Source organism: Eptatretus burgeri, chromosome 6 (assembly GCF_056783735.1).
Source record: "Eptatretus burgeri isolate ZD-2024b chromosome 6, Ebu_testis_v1, whole genome shotgun sequence".
NCBI classification, from domain to species: domain Eukaryota; kingdom Metazoa; phylum Chordata; class Myxini; order Myxiniformes; family Myxinidae; genus Eptatretus; species Eptatretus burgeri.
The window spans coordinates 98,876,814-98,901,813 of NC_140966.1; positions in this window are offsets into that span (position 1 = coordinate 98,876,814).

The following is a 25,000-nucleotide window of genomic DNA, read 5'->3' on the forward strand; positions in this document are numbered from 1 at the left end:
TCCATCTCCTGTTGATTAGAATGCAGTCAATTTGATTTCCATGTTTTCCATCAGGTGAAGAACATGTGTACAGTCAACACCTGAGTTGTTTAAACCATGTGTTTTCAATTACGAGCTCATTCTCTGCACAGAACTACAGAATTCACTCATCTGCCTCATTTTGGATGCAAAATCCAAGCTTTCCTGCAATCCCTGGTGCTCCTGCTTCTCCAATTTGTTTCTCATTCCAGTCTCCCTTACTGTACAATTAAAACATCTCCCTTAGGGCACCCGTTCTTCCAGTTCCTGCAACTTTCCATCAACTCCTCCACATTTTATTAATCTGCTACGGAGGTTGGAGCATATATCTGAATGATGGTGGTGTTCACTGGATGGCATTTCAACCTTATGGGTGTTAAGCTATCATTGACTGGGTTGTATCTCAGTGCTGACGTTGCAGTCTTCTTATTGCAAATCACTGCTACCCCATTTATTTACAGGTTTCCGAAATGGAAAATAACACTTTGTAATCATCAGATTGAAACTGCCCGAAACAAATCCATCTAAGTTCACTTATCCTCAAAATTTCTGTCATTGCCATCTCCATCTTGCTCTCTATAACATCTAAGTTTCCCTGATTCATTGACCTTACATTTCATGCCACAATTTTGGGAACGTTTGAGAAGCTCAGAGTGGTTTTTTTGTATACGTAGTTACGAGGCTTGTGGAAGAGCTATGTAGAAGTATACTGAATGGATCAGGACGCAAAAGGACAAAAGAACAGCAGAGGGAAGGGGGAAACTCCAAAAGCAGAGCCAAAAGCCAAGATAAAGGGAGACTTGGACAACAGTGGGTGTGGGATGGAATGAGGAGCAGAGGGGGTGGGGGACAGGAGAGGAATGGGGTGGATAAGATGGACACAGAAGGAAACTCTCAGGAAGGACAACTGGAAATTTGGAATGAGGAGGGATTTGGATGGATGGGGGTGTAGGAGGGGGGGGGCAGGGTTAATGAGGGTAGAAAATATCAAGGTTTTGGATTGGGGATGATCTGAGATGGTGGTGAACAGCTGTCTTGAAGATCTGGATAGAAGAATGAGATTGAAGAGGATGTGGAAGTTTGTTCCAGCTCGGAAAATAGAGGAACAAAGGAGTGAAGGAGAGCAGTGATCATGAAATTAGGTGGTTTCACCAGAAGGGGGTTGATGATGGACAGTGTGAGCCCTGCAGAAACCCTAACTTCTCCGAACATTCTTTTCCGAGTTCGGAGATGTTATATTAGGAGAGGTGAGGGAACATTAGAACTGTTATTACTTCCAAAGATTTCCGAGTTCGGAGACGTTTGGAGAAGTTAGGAAACATTAGAACTATTTACGTCTTCGTATATTTCCGAGTGCTTCAGTACAATGTGAGCCTGTAGTTTTTTCCGAGTTTACTGGTTCATAGTGTGATACCAGTAGGCGTATTAGTATTTTGTAGTTCTTTTGTTAAATTGTTAAACATAAATGTTTCCTATGGTAATGGTGTGCCGGCATAATGTGCAAAATTATGCCAATTGTGTATTTTTGGTCTTCTGTCATGTTTTGCCCTCTTTAGAGCTCACTTTTGGGGGTTCTGGTAGGGCCAACGCAGCAGACAATTTGTCTGGTAATGGACATTTTACACTCTGTGGGGATGTATAGATGAATTTAAACCTGGTTTTATCTAGTACCTCCAATGTTTGAGCTCGGCCCTTTTTGGGGGGCCCTTGTTGGGGCTTCTGGGGGGGCCTTTTGCAGTAGTAGGCATGTCTGTGACGTGTGGTTTTGTTGTAAGGTTGGTCATATGCATCATGTGGAAGTGATACCAACTAGTACTTCCAATGTTTGATCTAGCCAATTTTAAGGACCCCTTTGGATGGTCACCAGGGTCCTTACGCAGAGGGTGGTACCCAGCAGAAATAACTTTCTATATGTCTTTTGATACTCCATTCATGCCCCTGTGCTCAGATATTAGTACCTCGTTCGTTTGAGCTCAGGGCCCCGGGCTCCCGGTCTAAATACATAGAGCGGTTGGGTCAGTACTTGATTGCGAATGATATTGAAGATGCTGGCAAACAATGGGCTGTTTTACTCTGTGTCTCAAACATATGGTCTCATGCGTAGTCCTGTGCCGCTGGCCAAACTGTCGGACAAAACCTTCAAAGAACTCTTTGATCTCATTCATGAAATCCTTCATCCCAAACTGTCCCGATAGTACAAAGATTCAAATTCCACTCGTCGTTTCGGAAATCGGGACAATCGATCACAGCACATGTTTGTGATCCGAGGCACGTGTCTGAGTACTGTGAGTTTGGGGAGACATTGGAGGAAATGCTGAGGAATAGACTCGTGTGCAGTGTCCAAGATGAGCGCATTCAACGAAGCTTGCTGTCAGAAAGGGATTTAGATTTCAGAAAAGCATTGGACATTGCTCAAGGCATGGAAGTTGCTGAACTAAGAATGCAATAGATATTCAGGCAATGAATTCCTCAACTTTCCCCTAAGGGAGGGAAGAAAAAGTACAGAAAGTTCAGGCCTATAACCAACAGTACAAGCACTCCAGGAGTATGGCCAGTACTGGCAACCGTGCTAACCGGGACACCCAACAACCGGGACAAAAAAAGGCCAATTGGAGTTGGAGACCAGAGCAAGATGATTCCTTCAAGGTTTCAAAACAACTGTAAATTTCTTCCAAGGTTCTCGTGCATTATGATGCCAAGAAAGATCAACGACTTGCATGTGATGCCTCACCATATGGCTGGTGTTGGGGCAGTATTGTCTCATCGTATGCCAGTTGGAACAGAAAAACCCATCGCTTTTGCTTTGTGCAGCCTGGCATCAGCTGAGAAAAAATACTCCGAGCTTGAGAAAGAGAGCTGAAGGAATTCCACTCGTACTTTTTCGGTTGGTATTTTGAAATCACCAATGACCACAAGCCACTGCAGACCTTATACAGTACTACCAAAGGAGCGCTGGTATTAGCTTCTTTGGGGATACAACATTGGGCACTAATTCTGGCAGCTTGTGACTACACGATCATGTACAAGCCAGGCAAGGATATGGAGCATGCCGATGCATTGAGTCACTTGCCTTTACGGGACAGCCCAATTTTGTACCCACTCCAGAAGATTCTGTGCTCCTCATGGAATTCTTAGATTCTTCACCAGTAACGGCTGAAGGGACTCATCGATGGACGAATTGGGACGCTATTCTGTCAGGTGTGCGCTGCAGCATAATCGATGGTTGGCCTGACTCGACAGGTACAAAGCTCCAGGAGTATTCACTGTGCAAATCTGAACTGAGTGTTCAACATGGTGTGATCTTGTGGGGGTAGTCGGGTCATCGTGACCCCTTTTGGGAGGACTAGAGTGTAAGAAACGCTCCATGAGGCACATACAGGAATGGTGCAAACAAAGGTGTTTGTGCGGAGCTATGTTTGGCGGCCGAATCTTAATTTAAATATCGAAGGTGCGGTTTGCAACTGCGCCTCTTGTCACGCGAATGCAAGCTTACCTGCATCATCACCAATGCATCCTTGGGAATGGCCTCAGAAACCTTGGGAGCATATAAACATTGACTTTGCTGGACTGTTTTGGACAAGATGTTCCTGGTCATTACTGATGCCTTTTCTATCAAAGTGGATGGATGTGCACAATATGATAACAACCTCATCTGAGGAAACCATCAGCAAAGTAAGGACCAAATGTGATACACATGGATTACCCACAACTCTAGTGCCAGATGATGGCCCGTCATTCACCAAAACAGGATTTCAAAAGTTTGTGGATGTCATGGAATCTCCCATAACTGGTGCCGTGTTTGGTCCATCAGAACCATCCGTCGTGGCTACCACACTGGTAAGGTCTACAAATATCATCCCACAGGGCAATGCTCCAGAAGGAGACTCTCTCAAAGAATCTCATCAGGGAGCTCCTGCTGTGGGACAAAGTGAACCATCACCTCCCGTGGCACCATCGGAAGAGGTTCTTCTCGCTCAAGAAGGTCTCCTAATCGACTGGATTTGTGATCCACATGCATTTAAGAGTTAATTTGGAATGAACTTTCAATGAAGATTCGGTTTTACTGTCACGCACAATTTTTGGCCATTATTGGTGCCAAAGGTGAACTGTGATGGGAAGGTCAGGTGATCAATGGTATTGTTTTCATTTATGCTTTCAAAAAGGAAAATAAAAAAAAAGGGACATTTGTGTGTTTAGTGAATTTTTGACATGAACTGTTGAACATTGTCAGTGACTTTTGAAGACTTTGGAAGTTGGGGTTGTGATTTATAAACTCCATGTTTCTTTGCAAAATGTTAGTGTTGTTCACAGGTGGGCCTTCTTGTTATGAGGGCATTTGTACGTGTGTTAGATTAGCAGTTTTAAGCTTAAAAAGGCAGGAATGTAGCATATTGTGCTTTACAGTAACCGGCAGTTGTCCCCGATTGGTGGTGGGGTTTAGCTCCTGAGAGGGGGTGGGTCACCAGAGGAGTAAGATGGCAGCCTGCCGGAAGTTCCTGTGTTGCGCTACGAATAAACGCTTTGCCTTTTTCAGACGAGCTTTCTTGTGATACATTTTAAGAAGGTTATTCACTGTTCATCGTGTATTTTTGAAGGCTGGTGTGATTGACGACATTCATCCAGTGTTGTCATGTACGTATACAGTTTATCAGGTGGCACTGCGTCACTGAGGGCCCCAAGCTTGTTCCTTGAGGGACTTCTGCATTGTACGTAGGATCCAATTGATGTTTGTCTTTCGAGGTTATACATTGTCATTTATATGTTGGTGTAGTCGAAGTTAGTGAAGTATTTCAGGATTGGAGTGATGTCATCGAATTTACTGTCCAACACTCAGAGCCTGGTTGTCGTATGCCGTCACACCAAGCGTTTAAGAGAGGAGGTAGGCTCACAGTAAGTCACAGGATGAAAAGCGTGACTTTGTGAGAGCGTGAAGCAAAGTTCACGACAAATCTGCATTAAGGAGGAACAACTTTGGGAAATATGTAAATGGAATAAAATATTCACATTTCAGCAATTCGTGTACAAGAGGAAATAGTTGTATCCAAAGCAACACCTATATTTGACGTCATGGATGTCGAGGGCAGGTGGTAATCCCCAAGCTTCACGAATTGGTATTGAAGCTTTTTAAGAATGGATGAGGGACCAAATATTAGCCTGTCAGTCGGAGCAGCACTGAACTTGAAAATGTTCTTAGACACCAAGATTTGGGTTTCAGACAGACAGGAATTCAGAGTTGCAGAAGAGGGCAGATTAGTAGGATCATCCGATAGGGAGGTCTGGCTATCATCCACTCGACAGTGAAAGCTGATGTTGAAATTGCATGACATTGTACTTACTTTGTCATGTTGTTTCTCTTTGGTCCTTCACATGTTCTTGTAACGCATAATTCATTTTATGTCATTACTTACTTCCAGAATGCTTTAGCTTGCTTCATTCAATTCAGAACAACTTTTAAATGATGTTTTGAAATGTTTCATCTGCTTTTACTGTTCCTTCCAAATGCCTTGTGCCCATTCAATACCTTCTTCCCATTTATATTGTTCTTTCTGGTTCGCTTGTAAACCCCCTCTTCCTACAAATGTGTCTGCGTGATCCTTCAGTGTTACTTTCCATCATGTTTTCAACCACCCTGATCATGATATCCGTCTCCTTGTGTGGCTGAATTTGGGATCCAGAAGAGAATCCCGTTCTTCCCATTCTCATTCTTCAATCTCATTACTTCCTCCGGTCTTCAAGACAGCTGCTCACCACCTTCTCAGTTCATCCCCAATCCAAAACCATGATCTTTTGTACCCTCGTTAACGATTAGTCTTCTACCCCCGTTAATGAATCCAGGATTTCTGCCTGTTGTGTTTGACGATGGTGTTTGCAGACCTGGGGCAGCGTGTTTGTGAGCTGCCCCGGGGGCAGCACTTTTGAGGATGCGGCATTTTGCCATCTCAACAAAGCTCTCCTCACAGGCTCTGTCAGATTTTGGATGTTGTGATTTGTATCAGTTCAAATACATCACTGCCCTTCTCCACTCTTTTATTCGTATTATCTCCCATTTGTGGAACTGCATTCTGGAGACCCTGCAGTTGCATTCCTCCCTCCAGGCTTGAAGCAAGCAGTGCACCAGCATCTCATGTCATCTCTTATCGCGACCTGCAATCGATGCTACAGCCTTTTACTTTACCCAATCTCTCTCTCTTTCTCTTTCTCTTTCTCTTTCTCTTTCTCTTTCTCTTTCTCTTTCTCTTTCTCTTTCTCTTTCTCTTTCTCTTTCTCTTTCTCTTTCTCTCACCATCAGTGGCCCCACTGCATTTACCTTTTTTTTTTCATCTCTGTCAATATGGGACTTTCAAAATGATGTCTTCAAAAAAAAAGGGGGAAGTATAAAATCAACTTTCAAAATGATTTTACTTTAAAAAAAAAAGTCTTCATGGCTATTGTGCACAATCCTGGACGGGTCACCACTCCGACACAGGATACCAGCATGCTGGCACTCATTTTGCCGACCTCAGAAGGATGACAAGCTGAGTTAGCCCCACCAGGTATTCAACAGCCGAGCGGGATTTGAACTCAGGACCCAAGGATCCAAAGCCCGCCACCCCAACCATTAAGCCAACACCAGGCATCGATATATGGATCACTTTATATATTCCCTGATGAAACTAATTTCAGAATATGCTTTATTAGCCTCCATTGAACTTAGTCCGAAATGGGGTTTATGGATTTGGTCTCAATTTTCGTGTCTGTGCGTGCGTGCGTCCACAGTCCGCACCCATATCTCGGACATGTATCGACCGATTTTATTTGTGCTTGGCACAAAGACAACACATGATGGTATGCATACGCACATCATTTTGTTTCGCGATGCGATCATATACAAAAAAAGCCGGTGTCGAACACGTCCTCAACCATTTCTCGGACATGCATTTGCTGATGTTCAAACTTAGCACACAGATAACAAATGATGGCTTCCAGAAGCACGTCATTTTTATTTCCCCTGAGATAAGATCCAAGATGGCCAAAAGAACTGGAGGCCATTTTGTTACTTAAATGTGTCCCCAACCATTTCTCAGACACACATGATCCGATTGTGTTCAAACTTGGCGTAAATACAGTGTACGACGGCGTACATGTGCACCACACTCTATACTGTAATCTGATCAAAGATGGCCAACTGGTAGACTGGCAGCCATTTTAGTTGTGCTTAAATATGGGCTAGCCCTTTAACTCCCTGCAGCAAAATTCCTAAAACAACGGGGGCTATGACATTTTTATGTCGTTTCACTTGTTCCTTTGTGCTTCCACTCTTGAGCAATTGCAAGTTACAATGTATCACTGAGTAGAAGTATGCAAACAGGACCCGTAATGGTGAGTGTCCTTTGCATCCCAAAATGTGTAAGTAACTTGCCTTACAACATCTAACCATCTTCAAAAGATACGTATGACAAAGTGAGCCTGTGCAGCTTGGCTATCCCTCAAGGAAGTGACTGAAATCATAAGTTTACTGGTATCCTTCAAAAAAGTCTTTGATGTCTTTTGTCACGGATAAAAAAAATGGGGAAACATCCACGAGCAAGCAGAACTCTGGATACAAAGGGAACACCACTACTAACACAGATGACTGACTCGTTGATTGCTTCGTTGCAATAAATCGTACCAGCTGTGTCCGAAATTATTTTCCGACACTAAGAAAGCAAGTGGAATCATGCGTTATGATTATGCCATGCACTTTCTGGGGACTCTCAAATTCTGTCATTTGAATTACATGCAACAGAGTTATCATTAATAACAATTCTTCAATCCAGTTTAAGGAATTTTGACCTTCTGAATGAATTGTCAGTCCTCTCGTACTCTATTTCATTCGTTGACAACCATTGAATGGGAGAATGATCAACAGATAGAATGTACTGCTTTGTGTAAACATGCTTTTTCACCAAGTAATTTTCTTTAGAAGTTGAGCTAAGGTGGTTGCAGAAACATGGTTTCCTCCACAGTTTCTCCCTGTGGAGTACGACTTAATGAAGTAGAAGTGAGCCGCACAGCCAGAGAGCGTGGCGGGTGTTAAGGGGTTCATCTGTGTGTTGGATATTTTAACCGATTTACACATTTATTTCTGAAACACAAATTTGCCACACCAGGTAAAGCTATAAAGGCCACTCTCTTGTGCAACAAGTCATGCTTGTAATCATGGCTATCAAACACAGCAAAACTAGAACGGCACTCCGTAGAGCACATGCCTCCGCCAGGCTGAACAGTTTACATTTCGTATCCCACTGGTAGGCCGGATCTGCATTCAGACCTGAACCAAAATCAAATCGGCTTGTTCTTATCACCGACCCAACTCAGCCACCTAGTTTTATCATAACCCGTCCAGAACCTTTTGGAATATAAAGCAAACCTGTCAGACCCCACTATTCACGGGGGATACTCGTACGTTCATAAAAAAAATGCCGTGGATGTTGGGGTCCACGAATGTCGGGGCATTGCTTTTAAATAATAATAATAATAAATATATATATATTTTTTTTTTTAACATGGTCAAGGCTCATGGAAGAGTGATTACACAGAACAAATCAGGACACAACATAACAAAGGGAACAGCAGGAGAAATGGGGAAAAATCAAGAGCAGGGCAGAGGGAGAAAGATAGAGACAGACAAACAAGCGATGCAGGGAACGATGAGCGGTAAGGGAGAACACAAAGGGTGGACAACAGAGATACATAAGCAAAATTGTGTTTGACCATTTTATGATTTTGTGAAGGTTTGAAGAGGCAAGAGGCTGCTGACTGTCTGTCAGAGGGATGAGGGATGTCATGGCAGAGTATGGAGTCATCAGCAAAGAGATAAAGAGGATTTTCCCAAGTCTGTGAGATAATTGATTAAGATTAGCAATACTACGGGGTAAAGAACACTGCCTTGTGGTACTCCGGCCTTGACGGGGAGAGGAGATGAAAGGGTTCCGTTTGGAGCCACACGTTGGCTCCGAGAGTGGAGGAAGTTAATAATCCAAGAGTGGAGTTGGCCTCGGATTCCATCGGCAGACAGTTTGGAGAGCAGGGTAGGATGCCAAACTGTATCAAAAGCTTGAGGTATGTCCAGAGAGACGGCCCTGATGTCATGTCTGATATTGAGGGCCGACACCATTGTTCGGAGAGGAGAGAGGAGTTGCCTTATCTGAATCCGAATTAATGATCTGAGATGAAGCTGTTGGAGAAAAGGAATGATTTTATGTGAACTGTGATGATGGATTCCAAGACCTTGCTGATGATTCGAAGTACAGTAAGCTCATTGTGCCGGAGTCGAGGGGATCTGTTTTTGAACCTTTTTGTATAATTCTTTGATGTTGGCTGATTTCGAATTTCCCATGAGGATATGAAAGACCGGTCCTGAACTGTGAAAAAAGACAACAACCCGTGAATACACGAAGTGCGAATGTCGAAGCAGGTCATACTTTCTGATATGCGAATACACAGGATCTACGAATAGTGGGGTCTGACAGTGTATGTTTTTTTGGGGGGGGGGGCCCAATCCTTCAACGGTGAAGAATTGCTTTTGAAATTATAGGATCCAAATCCAGATCCTCACCAAGGTCAAATCAACACGTTCTTGTCACACGCCCAACATGTCCACCAAGTTTCATTCAAATCCGTCCATAACTTCTTGAGATATTGTGCAAAATCATTTTTGGCCCTATCTCTCAATGGTGAAGAATCACTTTAAAAAATGAATATCCGGATATTCGCCAAAATCTAATCCATTCATCCTTGTCACACATCGTGGGACATTCCAATAATTCTGAGAGCTTGAGTTTCCATAGAATCCAAGAGACAGTGATGTAATGCTGAAGCGTCAGCCCATAGAGGAGAGCAATACTTCCTTGAGCTTCAGACAAAGGCATTGTTAACTATTAGTCGCTCAGATTTTCCAAAGAAAGACTTGGATCAATGGAGGAAGCCCAGTCTGCAACTCGCTTTGGAGGCCTGTTTTGCTCTGTGGTTGGCCCAGGAGGGGTAGTGGCTGATGGTGAGGCCTAGAAGTTCAAGAGACAACCTCTTTCAGTGGATGACCAAGGAAACAAATAAGTGGGTCCATTTTATGATCCTTCCAGAGCGATAGGGGTGAGGCTGAGATTTTCCAATGTTGAAGGACATGTTCTATTTATCAGACCGGAGTCTAATCATTTCCAGATCAGCAGAGAGACGGAGAGAGAAGACAGAGAGAGAGAGACGCAGCTGCAGAATCCATAGCAGTGTGACGGGGATACTGTACGACAAAATTTTGAGGAAATACGTACATGTATTTCAAACTGTTTTCCACACTGTCTTCTCGAGCTCTCGTCTAATGCTGTTCGCTCCAGGCATTCAAGTCTTCAGCACCTGCTGTCTTATGTTTTTGTCCATTTCTATCATTGAGGTTTTGAACACCCGATGAGTCCCTGCTCTTCTTTTCACCTTCCGCTCTTCTAATCATGCTTTGCTGCATCTGTGCATTCTTATCCATCTGTTTCCCCTTTGCCCCACTTTGTCGATTGATACTTTACCCACTGTTGCTCTGCTATTCCATAAGCTTTGAGATGTGTGAAAAGCATATGGCTTGAATATGTCATTGCATCAGCATTCACTGCGACAGTTTCCATGCTGGTTCGGTAAAGCAACCATGAAGTAGTTTGCATACATCCACAAAAAAAAATCTTGTTATAAACTGTACAATATTCCCAGAAATATCGATCAAAACTGGTTGTAGATTTAACTTGTTCATCAATTTAACTGCGTCTTAAGTTTTAATACGTTAAACATAAGGATTGTGAGGGCAACATGATAATGATAAAGAAATAGGAAGTTTAGAGTTGTGGTCATTTTTGGTGTTGTGGTCTGAACCTCACAATGTCTTAACTTCATGCACCACCCTCCTCCTCCTCCTCCTCCTCTTCCTCCACATTCTCCTCCTCCACATTCTCCTCCTCCACATTCTCCTCCTCCACATTCTCCTCCTCCACATTCTCCTCCTCCACATTCTTCTCCTCCACCCCTACTATAATGTAATATACAGCTGACCTATAAGACAACAAAAGCATCCCCAACACTTTCACTTTTCAAGAATTTACTTAAAGATCTCCAAAGACCGTGAGTCCAGAATATTGCATAATGAGCAACAGATAGTTCACCATATGTTCACGCCACTCTTACGGCATCGTACACTTTATTTATGATCAAGGAACACTCAGTTTATGTACACTCAGTTTATGATCAAGGAACAACTTCATTTCAATTGAATGTTTTCTTGAAAGAGAATCGGAAAACAAACATGTAGTTTAACAACACTTTGTCTCGGAATTTGTCCTGATCACACATGCAAAGAGAAGAGTTTGAGATCATATTTTTTTCTCTGCCCGTCAAACAAAATTGAAAATCATTCCAAACAGGGAACTTCCTGTTTTTAGGGATGTTATAAAGGACACAAACAACAGATGCATAGAACTAATGTAACATGTTAAATAAGGTGGTGGAAGTGATGCTACATCAATGGTGGTGAACTTCTGATTTTTTTTTTCTACATCCTTAAAATGTTTGTTTTATTTCAATTGAATTATATACTTAAACACTGCAGAACACAACCCATCTTTTTGGCACTTTCAAAACCCTTCCGTTTAGCAGTACTTGGACAAAATATATTACGACATCTTACATCATCTCAACCAATCAAATTTTACACTCGCAGAACCCCGCCCACGTCCTTGTTTCTCAACACTGCACAGGGGAAGGTGGTCTCTCGATTCCTTAGTTTGAGCTGTGTGACAAGTGTCAGATTCTAATCAGCATTTCATCTGATCCAGATTAACAAGTGATGATGCTACTCTTGGTTGTTATGTGAGGTATCTCAAAATGTGTACACTTTAATATTTCAGAAAAAAATAATTAAACAACAGAACAAACAAAAATAATTAAACAAGAGGTACTTTCAAAGTACACCGCCCCCATGCCAAATAAATAAATAAATAGCAAATCCTCCAGCACGCGACTTTGCCGGGGAGCATTCGGCACCCGGTGATGCCACTGGGCAGCATGGGTAGACGGAATTGGGAGGGAGCAGTGTACAATAATTGATTGATTTATTGTGTAATTAAAATAAATAAATAGTCGTAAAATAATTAATTTCTTAATCAATTGGCTAACAGCAAACCGAAACGACCACGGTTTCATCTGAATGTGCAACTTTTTGAAAATTAATTAAGCAATTTATCGAAAAATTTAATAATTCATCAATAAATCAAAAATATCCTTCATTACCAAATCACTTTTTCACTGTCTCCAAATATCAGCTTCCTCGCATAAAAGGTGCATGAGATATTGCCCATATCAGAAAGAAAATAAATAAGTAATTAATAAAGCTATAATAATTAAGTATTATTATTTTTGGTTTCAGACCAGGTCACTCCACCCTGCATATGGTGCTTCTGCTCTCCCAACAATGGATGGAGGTCAATGCCGAACATGAAATCAGAGCCATATCCGTAGACATATCGTGTGCTTTTGACACGGTCTGGCACCCTGCCCTGCTCACCAAACTCTCTTCCTGTGGTGTCCAAGGCCATCTCCACTCATGGCTCACAGACTTCCTCTCCTGTCGCAGTCAACGTGTGGCACTAAATGGAGTTCTTTCATCTCCCCCCTCCCCCTTCCTGTCCAGGCTGGAGTTCCTCAAGGTAGCGTTCTGGGCCCTGTTCTTTTTCTGGTTTTCATCAATGATCTCTCCGACTCTGGAAAATCCTCTATATCTCTTTGTTGACGACTCCACCCTCTGCCGTACCATCTGTCATCACTCAGACTGGCAAGCCACAGCTTCTTCGCTCTCTGCAGATCTGGGTAAAATCACAAGCTGGTCCAACACGTGGAACATGTCTTTCAATCCAGACAAATCTTGCACTCTCACTATGTCTCTCCGAAAGGACCATTTAGAACCCCCCCCCCGCCCCCAATCCACTTTCTCAATAATCCTCTGGAAGAAGTCCTTTCTTTCAAGCTTCTGGGTCTCACTATCTCCCATGACCTTTCCTGGGAAAGCCACATTTCAAACCTCGCCTCCAAAGCCAGTCGCTGACTGGAAATCCTCCGTCGTGCAAAGTCCTTCCTCGGCCCACCTGAGCTCCTGACCACTTACAAAGCTTTCGTCCACAGCCTGATGGAGTATTGCTCTCCCCTCTGGGCTGGTGCTCCTGCCTCCCACCTTTCTCGGCTTCACGCTTTGGAAACCAAGGCATTTCGGATCATTGGCATCTCCCGCAATGAGGCTGAGTCTTTGGGCCTCTCACTCAATCACCGCAGGTTGGTCGGTGGTCTTTCTGTCTTCTACCGTCTCCTCTCCAGCCTCGCCCCCCCTGCTCTCTCTGCGATTTGTCCCCACCACATTTCCGCAGGGCGCTCAAGGTCCGCCAACAACCCCCTTCTGGTAAAACTACCAAAATCACGAATCGCTGCTCACCTTCACTCTTTCAGTCAGGTCAGGTTCGATCTGTGACGTGCTACAGGTACCATGTAAACCTGTACTAACCAGTTCCATGGTCGGGTTGTCGGCGACTAAACCATCTCCCCCACCAGGTTTTCTGGTGAGGAGGGTTTTTGGATATGGACACCCAGCAGGATTAAAAACAAAAACCTGTCAAAGGGCGGAGGAGCTCCTTGTGAGCCAACGGCCATCCATATCTAGTGCCCAACTGTGTCTGCGGACGTCCTCCTGCAGTTGGGTTACTTCTTATTAGGAGGTTGGTGGCAGGATTTGCACTCCGGCCACCGTAAAACCCTTCATTCCGCAAAACGCAAAAACGCAAAAAAATCTGAAAACCCACTCCGTGGGAGTACCTCCTGTGCAGCTTCCCTTCGCAGGGCAGCTCACCGGATGACGGGATTGGGGCAAAGCCTTCGGGACCCCCAATCTTTGATAGGAGGGAAACCACGGGGTAACATCCCTGGGTCAGATTGCGGGAGAGTGTGTCGGAGTGGTGCTGAGGTGTCGTCCACCAGACGGCGGTCTCCTTGGGTTAACCTGAGGCAGTCCCTTCGGGTGGGTGCCTGGAATGTCCTATCCCTAAGAGAGGATGATCACCTGTCTCTGTTATCATCTGAGCTCAAGCGTTTGGACATCGGGATTGCAGCTCTCTCTGAGGTTCGGAGACCGGATTGCAGCGAGATAATGGTGGGTGGTTACACCTACTGTTGGTCTGGTCGCTCTGATGGTTACCATACCCAAGGAGTTGCTGTAGCTGTGTCCAATAAGCTGACCCCAATGATAATTGAGGTAACACCGGTCAACGAGCGTATTATGAGATTAAGGATTCGTCACTCCTTAGGTGTCATTTCCCTGGTCTCTGTTTGTGCTCCGACTGAGGCGAGTGATCTCACCGTGAAGGATGCATTCTACGCCACACTCGAGTCTGTGGTTGATCAGTGCCCCAGACGAGATACACTTCTAGTCTTGGGGGATTTCAATGCATCGACTGGAACTGATAGGGACGGTTATGAGGTGTGTGTTGGTCCCCATGGGTCAGGAACTATGAACCAGAATAGCACTAAGTTCCTTGACTTTGCAAGAAGTCATGGACTTAGGGTGGCTGCTTCATGGTTTCAGCGCCCACAAGCTCATCGCTGGACTTGGTATTCCAACGCTGGTGGTGTGGCAAAGGAGATTGACCATGTCCTCATTGACGGTCGTTGGAGGATGATCCAGAACTGCAGGGTCTACCGGAGTGCTCAGTTCCTCAATACTGACCACAGGCTTGTTGTAGCAACTCTAAAGCTGCACCTTAAATCCTGGAGAATGGTACCATCCCAGCCGAGGCTGGATGTTGCTAAGCTCAGGGATGAGAGAGTAGCTGAGGAGTTTGCGAACAGGCTGAGTGGACACTTGGGGGGTCTGGGTGCTTTGGGGGGTCCTGAAGAGTTGTGGAGCGCCTTCAAGACCACCGTCCTTGATGTTGCCGGTGGATGCCTTGGAGCTCACCGCAGGGCAAAGAAGAATTTTGTCTCTCAAGGGACACTGGATACCATTGATCAGAGTCGCAGGGCCAGGCTGAATGGCAGAGCTGAGCTGTTCAGGGAGCTGAGGCGTAAAACTGTAGGTGCACTGAGGGTGGACAAGGAGGCCTATGAGCGAGGAATCTGTGAGGGGGTAGAGCATCACCTGTGGACAGGTGATTCTCGTCCCGCTTACAGGGGAATTCGCGCATTACGTTCATCCAAGCCCATCCCTCGGAGCACTACAGTTCGAGCAGAGAGTGGTGGGCTCTTGACAGAGGAGTCTGAAGTGAAGGCCCGCTGGGCCGGTTACTTTGAGCGGTTGTACCAGGCTGATCCCCCAACTGTCGAGTTGGACGTCAAGGGTGTTACAATCCCTGTTGCTGACCCTCGAATCAACTGTGGTCCACCTACGCTTGTGGAAACACAGGCTGCGGTGAACCAGTTGAAACGGGGCAAAGCTCCAGGGATCTGTGGCATCCATGCCGAACTTCTCAAGGCTGGTGGAAATGCTGCACTCGTGTCGTTGCATGCAGTTTTGTGCTCTACCTGGAACACAGGCATCATCCCAACTGACTGGAAGAGGGGCCTTGTTGTCCCTCTCTGGAAAGGGAAGGGTGATCGCCAAGACTGCAACAACTACCGAGGGGTGACGCTGCTCTCAGTGCCGGGCAAGGTCTTTGCTCGGATAATTCTCGATAGGGTTCGCCACCATCTGCTTGAGCACCAGCGTCCAGAGCAGTCAGGCTTTACACCAAAGAGGTCAACGATTGACCGTATCCTTGCACTTCGTGTCCTCACCGAACGCAGACGAGAGTTTCGGCAGGGGCTGCTTGCAGCCTATGTTGATCTCTGTAAAGCGTTCGATTCAGTGAATCGGGATGTCCTCTGGAGGATTCTTGGTCTTCGTGGGGTGCCACCAAAACTGATCGATCTGATGTCTGAACTCTACTCTGGTACTGAGAGTGCTGTGAAGTGTGGTGGTACCATCTCTGACTTATTTCCAGTTGTTACTGGAGTTCGTCAGGGATGTGTACTTGCCCCCACACTTTTCAGCACTTGTATGGACTGGATTCTAGGGAGGATGTCGGAGAGATCAAGTTGCGGTGCGTCATTTGGGAATGTCAAGATCTCGGACCTTGACTTTGCAGATGATGCAGTCATCTTTGCGGAGACTTTAGACATCCTCTTGGGGGCCCTCGAGGTGCTGAATGAGGAGTCGGAGCCGTTGAGATTACGGGTTTCTTGGGTCAAAACTAAGATCCAGGCTTTCGGTGACATCTTGGATGCTGCTGTCCTGTCTGTGTCTGTTTGTGGTGAGGATGTTGAAGTCGTGGAGAGATTCACTTACCTTGGCAGTGATATTCATGTCTCTGCTGGCTGCGAGTCAGAGGTCAATAGACGTCTGGGTCGGGCCTGGGGAGTCATGGATTCACTGGATCATGGGGTGTGGCGCTGCCGGTACCTGTGCGGGAGGACGAAAGTCCGAGTCTTCAGGTCCTTGGTACTTCCAGTCTTGCTCTATGGGTGCGAGACTTGGACTCTGACCAAGGATCTGAGACGGAGACTTAATTCCTTTGGTACCAGGTCTCTTCGGAGAATCCTTGGCTATCGCTGGTCGGATTTTGTGTCCAACGAGCGGTTGCTGAGAGAGACTCGGATGAGATTTGTTACCTGCAGAGTCCGTGAGCGTCAGTTGCGGCTGTATGGACATGTGGCTCGTTTTCCTGACTCTGATCCTGCTCACCAGATTCTCTCAGCGAGGGAGTCTCATGAGTGGAGGAGGCCAGTGGGTCGACCACGTGCCTCATGGTTGCAACAGGTTGACCATCATCTCAAGGAGATGGGGATGGGCCTGGCATCTGCCTGGGGGATGGCCAGACTGAGGCCCCTGGAGTACCGGCGGAAAGTGGACGCAGCGACGTGCTGTTCTGGCACATGCTCCCATACCTGACCTGACCTGACTTCACTCTTTCATTCCTCTTTTTTCCCACCTTTGGAATCCCTCATTCTATTCAATCCCATTCTTCCCTCCAGGCCTTCAAAACAGCTGTACACCACCACCTATCACCCCCCATCCAAATTCTCGATCTTTTCTACCCCCGATAATCCACCCAAGCCCACCTCCTTCAAATTCCCTGCTTTCCTTCCTGAAATTCCCTGTAATGTCCATCTCGTATTCCCCATGTTCCCCGCCCCATCCCTCTCCCTTACACAGATCTCCTGATCTCTGTTCCCCACTGTTTTGTCCTTCCCACTCCCGCCCCTCTTGTCTCATGCCCCCCCTTGCTGTGCGTTGTGTGTTAGCTGTCATACAAGCCTCGACAAGGTATACAAAAAAAAAAATCATTTCATTGATTCATCAAAAAATATAAAATGCCCTTTTTGCCAAAGCACTTGTTCACTCTTGTGCCCAAATTTCAGCTTCGTAGCTCAAAGGATGGCTGAGATATTGCCTGGACAAACAAGAAAGCAAGAAAGAAAACAAACGAATTGAAAACCAAGTACGTCCTTTCGGCGCATGTCATCGCCAGGTACCGAAGGCTTTTGGCGCCCGGCGATAATGATGTCGTGCAGTGCATGGAGATGTAAAAGGGAGAGGCAGTGTATCATAACAGATAGAGGATTATGTTGAGTGTTGCTCATGCCTAATATATGGCGTTGGTGTGTGACGGAACGATTACACGTCATCAGTCAGCTATCACCCATAAGGCAGTGCAGAACGAGAAAATAGTATTGCTTTCGTTATATGAAGTCACCCAGTAAATGTCTGGACTCCGGAGGGAAAATCTGTACAACACCAAATGGAGGGATCTGAAATGTGATGGAGAGGGTTGTTTAGCTTGACGTGGTTCAGGATATTGGACCCACAATACGAACTTGTGGGACACCATCACTGTTAGGAGGATGTTGGTATATTATATGCTATCAAGGATAACAATTTTGGATTCAGATATTGTACTCTTGAAAACCCTTTCTAAAGTGCTGAAACAACAATCAAAACCAAGTTGACTTCTGGTATGTTGTACTTGCAACTGCGTTTGAGTCTGGGGAGTAACTGCTGATATGAGATCTCTCCATCCGGGTTCTTTCCGACATCTTTGTTCTTTATTTTCACATTTCCTTCGACTTTTTCACGTTTTTCTTTATTCATTCGAATTTTTACTTTTTCATTATTTCTCTCCTTCTTTATCTATCTGTCTTTGGAGAAATTAATTCTTGCAGAATGTTTTCTGCAAGGCTCACTTGTCTGCACCTGGATGCGTTTGAGGGTAGCGGAGTAGTGGCCGAAACCCAATTTCCTGTCCAGGTTCCTTCTGATGACTCCAATGTTGGATTTGATTGAAAGTATGTCGATACGGGTGATTGGAGGAAATATGGGAAAAGGTGACTTGAAGGACAAAAGAGAATTCAGAGTAATGTATATATTTGTGTGTTTTCAATAGATTTCATTTGTGGTCAAGTGAAGCATGCATATGATCACATAGATTAAAAAGGCATTGATCGACCTCGCTTCTTCTTGTCCTTTTCCTTCAGTGGGAAAGGTATTAATGCTATGTGTTTGTGCATATATATATATATATATATATATATATATATATATATATATATATATATATATATATATATATATATATATATATATTGTTGTGGGTTGGGAATCGGGTGAGAAGACCACCAGGGGGAGAAGCTATCTCGGGTTCCCACCAGACTCCCCGGAATTGCAGGCCGTCGCACACAGATAATTGCGTGACTCGGCGGGTCGCTAACCAACCATGAACGCCAATAACTCAACCACATAACCTAGGGTCCTCCCGTCTATGGGTTGTCTGGGTTACCTAATTATTCACGTGATTTAATTATCGGGGAACACGCCCTCGGTACGCCTTGTCCGAACCGGATCACTTTGCCGGACCGGATGCAGCCGAGCGACACTGCCAATGACGTTCCGGCAAACAAGAACAGATCGTTGGGAATAAAGTCCCAGCGAAGTTCGGATATGGACCATGCTGGACCAATGAAAGAAAAGACAAAAATGAGCTGGGAACATTTCTACAAAGGATTTATTAACAGGCAGGTGAGGAAAGGTATGTGACACTGTGAATATAGCTTTTATTGTTGTCTGTCGCAGGAAGAGGAAGAAATGTGAGAGGTGTGGCAATATACAAGCAACTTACCACAGCAGACACAGAGCAGAGTTATCCCGAACAATTATTGCACAATCTTAACTTAAACGAGGACAGGCGCCAGGACAAAAACACACACACACACACACACACACACACACACACACACCGATGAAGAGGAGTTAACGAAGAGAAAAAGGAGAGGAGATGAGGCTAATGGTCTCTCAATACCTTGCACGATTGCCTGATCGCACCACCAATGCATTTTGAGGGGATGCTCCGCTGGGTGATACCTTCCTGACAACTGGTGCGTTGTCTCGCTTCGTGGCACTTTGTGCAGATAGAGTTGGTCCAGAGAATGAGACGCGGCCATCAGGCGTCAAGGGAGGGACTTGGGTGGAGCCAGAAGCCAAAGGGTGGAGAGACAGGTGGAGCCAACAGGCAAATTGGTAAAGAAGGGCGGAGCCAGCAGGCGAATGGGTAGGTTGTCGATCCCAAGCCAGACAGAACGAGCCGACAGGAAGGAAGGGCAGGAACGACGCTCGAATGACTCAGGAATGACGATGACCCTAGAACGACACCCCAGGAACGACGAGTAGGAACGACACACCAGAAATGACGAACAGGAACGACACACCAGGAATGACATACCAGGAACGACGAGCAGGAACAACATACCAGGAACGACATACCAGGAATGATGACTCTCGAATGACGACCACTCCACTCTCCTTCCGCCCCAGGACCCGTCCTTTTATAGATCTGGTGGTGCGGGGCGGGGGCGACGACCCGAAGCGATGTGTTGTCACCTGATTCGGGCGCTCTGGTTGGGCCCTGGTCAGCACATGGGCTGGCCGCAGGTTCAAGAAGCGGCTCCACTTCACTTCTGGCCAGATGGTTCCAAGCTGCGGAATCGTCTCGCTCCGAGCACCGTGACATGAATCGTCTTGCATCGAACCCCGTGATAGGAATAGCTGTACACTGAATCCCGTGCCATGCCCCAACGACCCGCGGTTGGCATTGGTCAATGTGCCTGCTCCATGGTGCGCCACACGGCACGACCGATCCGGCCGTACAGCATGCCTCTGCCTGGTAGCAGCTGCATCTAGTCGGAGGTGCGGGAGCGGGAGGATGTTTGCCGTCCACGGGAGACATTTGTTGCCGTCGTGGTGAGCGAAGACCGATGGTAAGATGTTATTGTAACCTCATGCGCAGACCCGACCAAAGATGTGTGTTATTCGTGCCTCGTTCTGCACGATGATAAAGTATCATGGCTGCGCGAGAGTCCGCCATTAAGCACATGGCCAGCACGCGGGTCCGCTCGCCATCGAGCATGGTGTTTGCCGTTATCAAAGGCGGTAGGATGCACGGTGCCAGCCCTGATCTGTGTCAGGGAATTGAGGGAAAGGATTGGATATAATTATTGTATGTAGGGTTGAGTTGAAGAAGAAAATAGAAATAATTATTAAATGGAGAAATGGGTGTAAAAGTGTGCACCGAGTGTGTACTGAAAGTTGTCAGCATTTAGGGTGCTGTTTCTTCCATATCCTTGGTATGTGTTCCGTGCAGTGTGGGCGTCGTGTTGGGTGTTTCTGTTCAGTGGGTGCAAATTACTGCTGCTCGTGCGTTTGGCAGGCTGTGATTTCTGCAGAGGGGTGTCCGGCGTAATGCCTGCTTGGCCTTCGCTGAGGCCCCATCTGACAGCGAAGGGCACACGTGGCTGGGATTTACCTCAGGAATACGAGTAGTGAAAAAGAATAGGAATGAGTGCAGAGATTTGATCAGACCTAGCTATGAGATCCACACAACGCATTGTCTTGTTGTCCTGCTAGACAAAAGGGAAGGGACTATCTGAATGTATATTAATAGAATAACTGTCTTGGGACCGCTGTGTGATGGTTGCTATTGCTTTGGAGGGATGCGGTTCCTCGAACCACAACAACATGTATGTCTTCTTCTTCTTCTTTCGGCTGCTCCCGTTCGGGGTCGCCACAGCGGATCATCCGTATGATCCGCATAGTGATTTGGCACATGTTTTACGCCGGATGCCCTTCCTGACGCAACCCTGGTCGCCTCTTACGACACAGGGATATGGTACACCTATTTTAACCAGGGTATACACCGGCCCAGTGCACTGGTACTCATTTCGCCGACCTCGGAAGGATGACAGGCTGAGTCAACCCCCTGGTGTATTAATTCAATGGCCCAACGGGGCTTGAACTCAGGACCTTTTGGATCCCAAACGGTTGCCCTAACCACTGCGCCAACACCAGGCTCATATATATATATATATATATATATATATATATATATATATATATATATATATATATATATATATATATATATATATATATATATATATATATATATATATATATATATATATATATATATATATATATATATACATACATACATACATACATACATACATACATACATACATATATATATACATACATACATTGTGTGTATATATGCTCCAAAGAGAAGGGAAGGGGAAGGAAATGGGGGAATAATGGGACGAGTCGGGGATATATATATATATATATATATATATATATATATATATATATATATATATATATATATATACATACACATCCATATATATACATATTTACATACATACATACATATATATACATATTTACATACATACATACATATATATACATATTTACATACATACATATATATATACATATTTACATACATACATATATATATACATATTTACATACATACATATATATACATATTTACATACATATATATATATACATATTTACATATATACATATTTACATACATACATATATATACATATTTACATACATACATACATACATACATATATATATATATATATATATATATATATATATATATATATATATATATATATATATATATACAGATATTCTTCTTCTTTCGGCTAGCTCCCATGAGGGGTCACCACAGCGGATCAACCGTCTCCATTTCGCTCTATCCTTCTCATCTTCCATTGACACTCCAACCACCCGCATATCCACCCTCACCGTATCCATGAACCTCTTCTTTGGCCTTCCTCTTCTCCTCCTGCCTGGCGGCTCCATCTTCAACATCCTTATCCCGATATACTCTGCTTCCCTCCTGTGCACATGTCTAAACCATCTCAATCTCACCTCTCTCACTTTGTCTCCAAACCGTCCAACCTGTGCTCTCCCTCTAATATACTCATTTTTTATCCTATCCATCCTCGTCACTCCCAACGAGAATCGCAGCATCTTTAACTCTGCCACCCCCAGCTCTGCTTCCTGTCTTTTTGTTAGTGCCACCAACTCCAAACCATACAACATAGCTGGTCTCACTACCATCTCCCCTTCACTCTTGCAGCTACCCTTCTGTCACAAATCACTCCTGCAACTCTTCTCCACCCACTCCATCCTGCCTGCACTCTCTTTTTCACTTCTCTACCACACTCTCCGTTACTTTGGACAGTTGATCCCAAGTATTTAAACCCATCCACCTTCCCCACCTCAACTCCTTGCAACCGCACCATCCCACCACCCTCCCTCTCATTTACACACATGTACTCCGTCTTACTCCGACTGACTATCATTCCCCTTCTCTCCAGTGCGTACCTCCACCTCTCGAGGCTCGCCTCAGCCTGCTCCCTACTCTCCCTACAGATCATGATGTCATCCGCGAACATCATAGTCCATGGGGACTCCAGTCTGATCTCGTCCGTCAACCTGTCCATCACCATTGCAAACAGGGAAGGGCTCAGAGTTGATCCTTGGTGCAATCCCACTTTTACCTTAAACCAGTCCATCATTCCTACCACAAACCTCACCGCTGTCACACTGTCCTCATACATATCCTGCACCATCCTCACATACTTCTCCACCACTCCCGACTTCCTCATACAATGCCACAACTCCTCTCTTGGCACCCTATCATAAGCTTTCTCTACATGCACAAACACACAATGTAACTCCTTCTGGCCTTCCCTACACTTCTCCATCAACATTCTCAAAGCAAACATCGCATCAGTGGTGCTCTTTCCTGGCATAAACCCCTATTGCTGCTCACAGATCGTCACCTCTCCTCTCAACCGAGCTTCCACTACTCTTTCCCACAACTTCATGGTGTGGCTTAACAACTTTATCCCTCTGTAATTTCCACAGTTCTGCACATCACCCTTATTCTTGAAAATCGGAACCAGTAAACTTAATCTCCACTCCTCCGGCATCCTCTCACTTTCCAAGACTTTATAAAACAATCTGGTTAACAATCCCACTGCCATCTCTCCGAAGCACTTCCATGCCTCCACTAGTATGTCATCTGGGCCAACCGCCTTTCCACTTTTCATCTTCTTCACAGCAGTCCTCACTTCACCCTTACTGATCCACCCAACTTCCAGATTCACTATCTCCACCTCTTCCAACCTTCTCTCTTTCTCATTTTCTTCATTCATCAGCTCCTCAAAGTACTCCATCCACCTTCTCAACACACTCTCCTCGCTTGTCAGCACATTTCCATTTGCGTCCTTTATCACCCGAACCTGCAGCACATCCTTCCCAGCTCGGTCCCTCTGTTTGGCCAATCGGTGTAAATCCTTTTCCTCTTCCTTTGTATTCAACTTCTCATACAGCTCGTCATATGCCTTTTCCCGAGCCATTGCCACCTCTCTATTTGCCTTTGGCCACCACTCCTTTTATTCCTGTCCACTTTCTTCATCTCTCTGACTATCCCAATTCTTTTTTGCCAACCTCTTCCTTCTTATACTTTGCTGTACTTCCTCGTTCCACCACCAAGTCTCCTTATCTTCCTTCCTCTGTCCAGATGTCACACCAAGTACCTTCCTAGCTATCTCCCTCACCACTTCTGCTGTAGTTGCCCAATCATCCCACCCATTTTTACCACCATCCAACGCCTGTCTCACCTCCTCCCTAAATTTCACGCAACAGTCTTCCTCCTTCAGCTTCCACCATCTGGTCCTTGGTTCTGCCCTCACTCTCTTCCTCAACCTCACCTCTAAAGTCATCCTACAGACGACCAATCGATGCTGTCGAGCTACACTCTCCCGTGCCACCACCTTACAGTCTCTAATCTCTTTCAGGATGCATCTCCTGCTTAAGATGTAATCCACCTGTGTGCACTTTCCTCCACTCTTGTATGTCACCCTGTGTTCCTCCTTCTTCTTGAAATACGTGTTTACCACTGCCATTTCCATTCTTTTTGCAAACTCTACCACCATTTGCCCTTCAACATTTCTCTTGTTGAGACCAGACCTACTCATCACCTCCTCATCCTCTTTATTCCCTTCCCAAACATGCCCATTGAAATCTGCTCCAATCACCACTCTTTCATGCTTGGATACACTCTCCACCACTTCATCCAACTCACTCCAGAAATCTTCTTTATACTCCATCTCACACACCATATGTGGGGCATATGCACTGATGACATTCATCATCACCCCTTCAATTTCCAACTTCACACTCATCACTCGGTCAGACACTCTCCTCACCTCCAATACCCTCTTGACATAATATTCCTTCAGGATTACCCCGACACCATTTCTCCTCCCATCCACACCATGGTAGAACAGTTTGAAACCACCTCCAATGCTCCTAGCCTTACTCCCCATCCACTTGGTCTCTTGTACACACAGTATGTCCACCTTTCTTCTCTCCATCATATCAGCCAACTCTCGCCCTTTGCCAGTCATCGTCCCAACATTCAGAGTTCTAACTCTCACCTCCACACTTCTACCCTTCCCCCTCTCCCTCTGCCTCCGGACTCGCCTTCCCCGTCTCCTTCTCCTCCTTCGCCCAGCAGTAGCACAATTTCCACTGGTACCC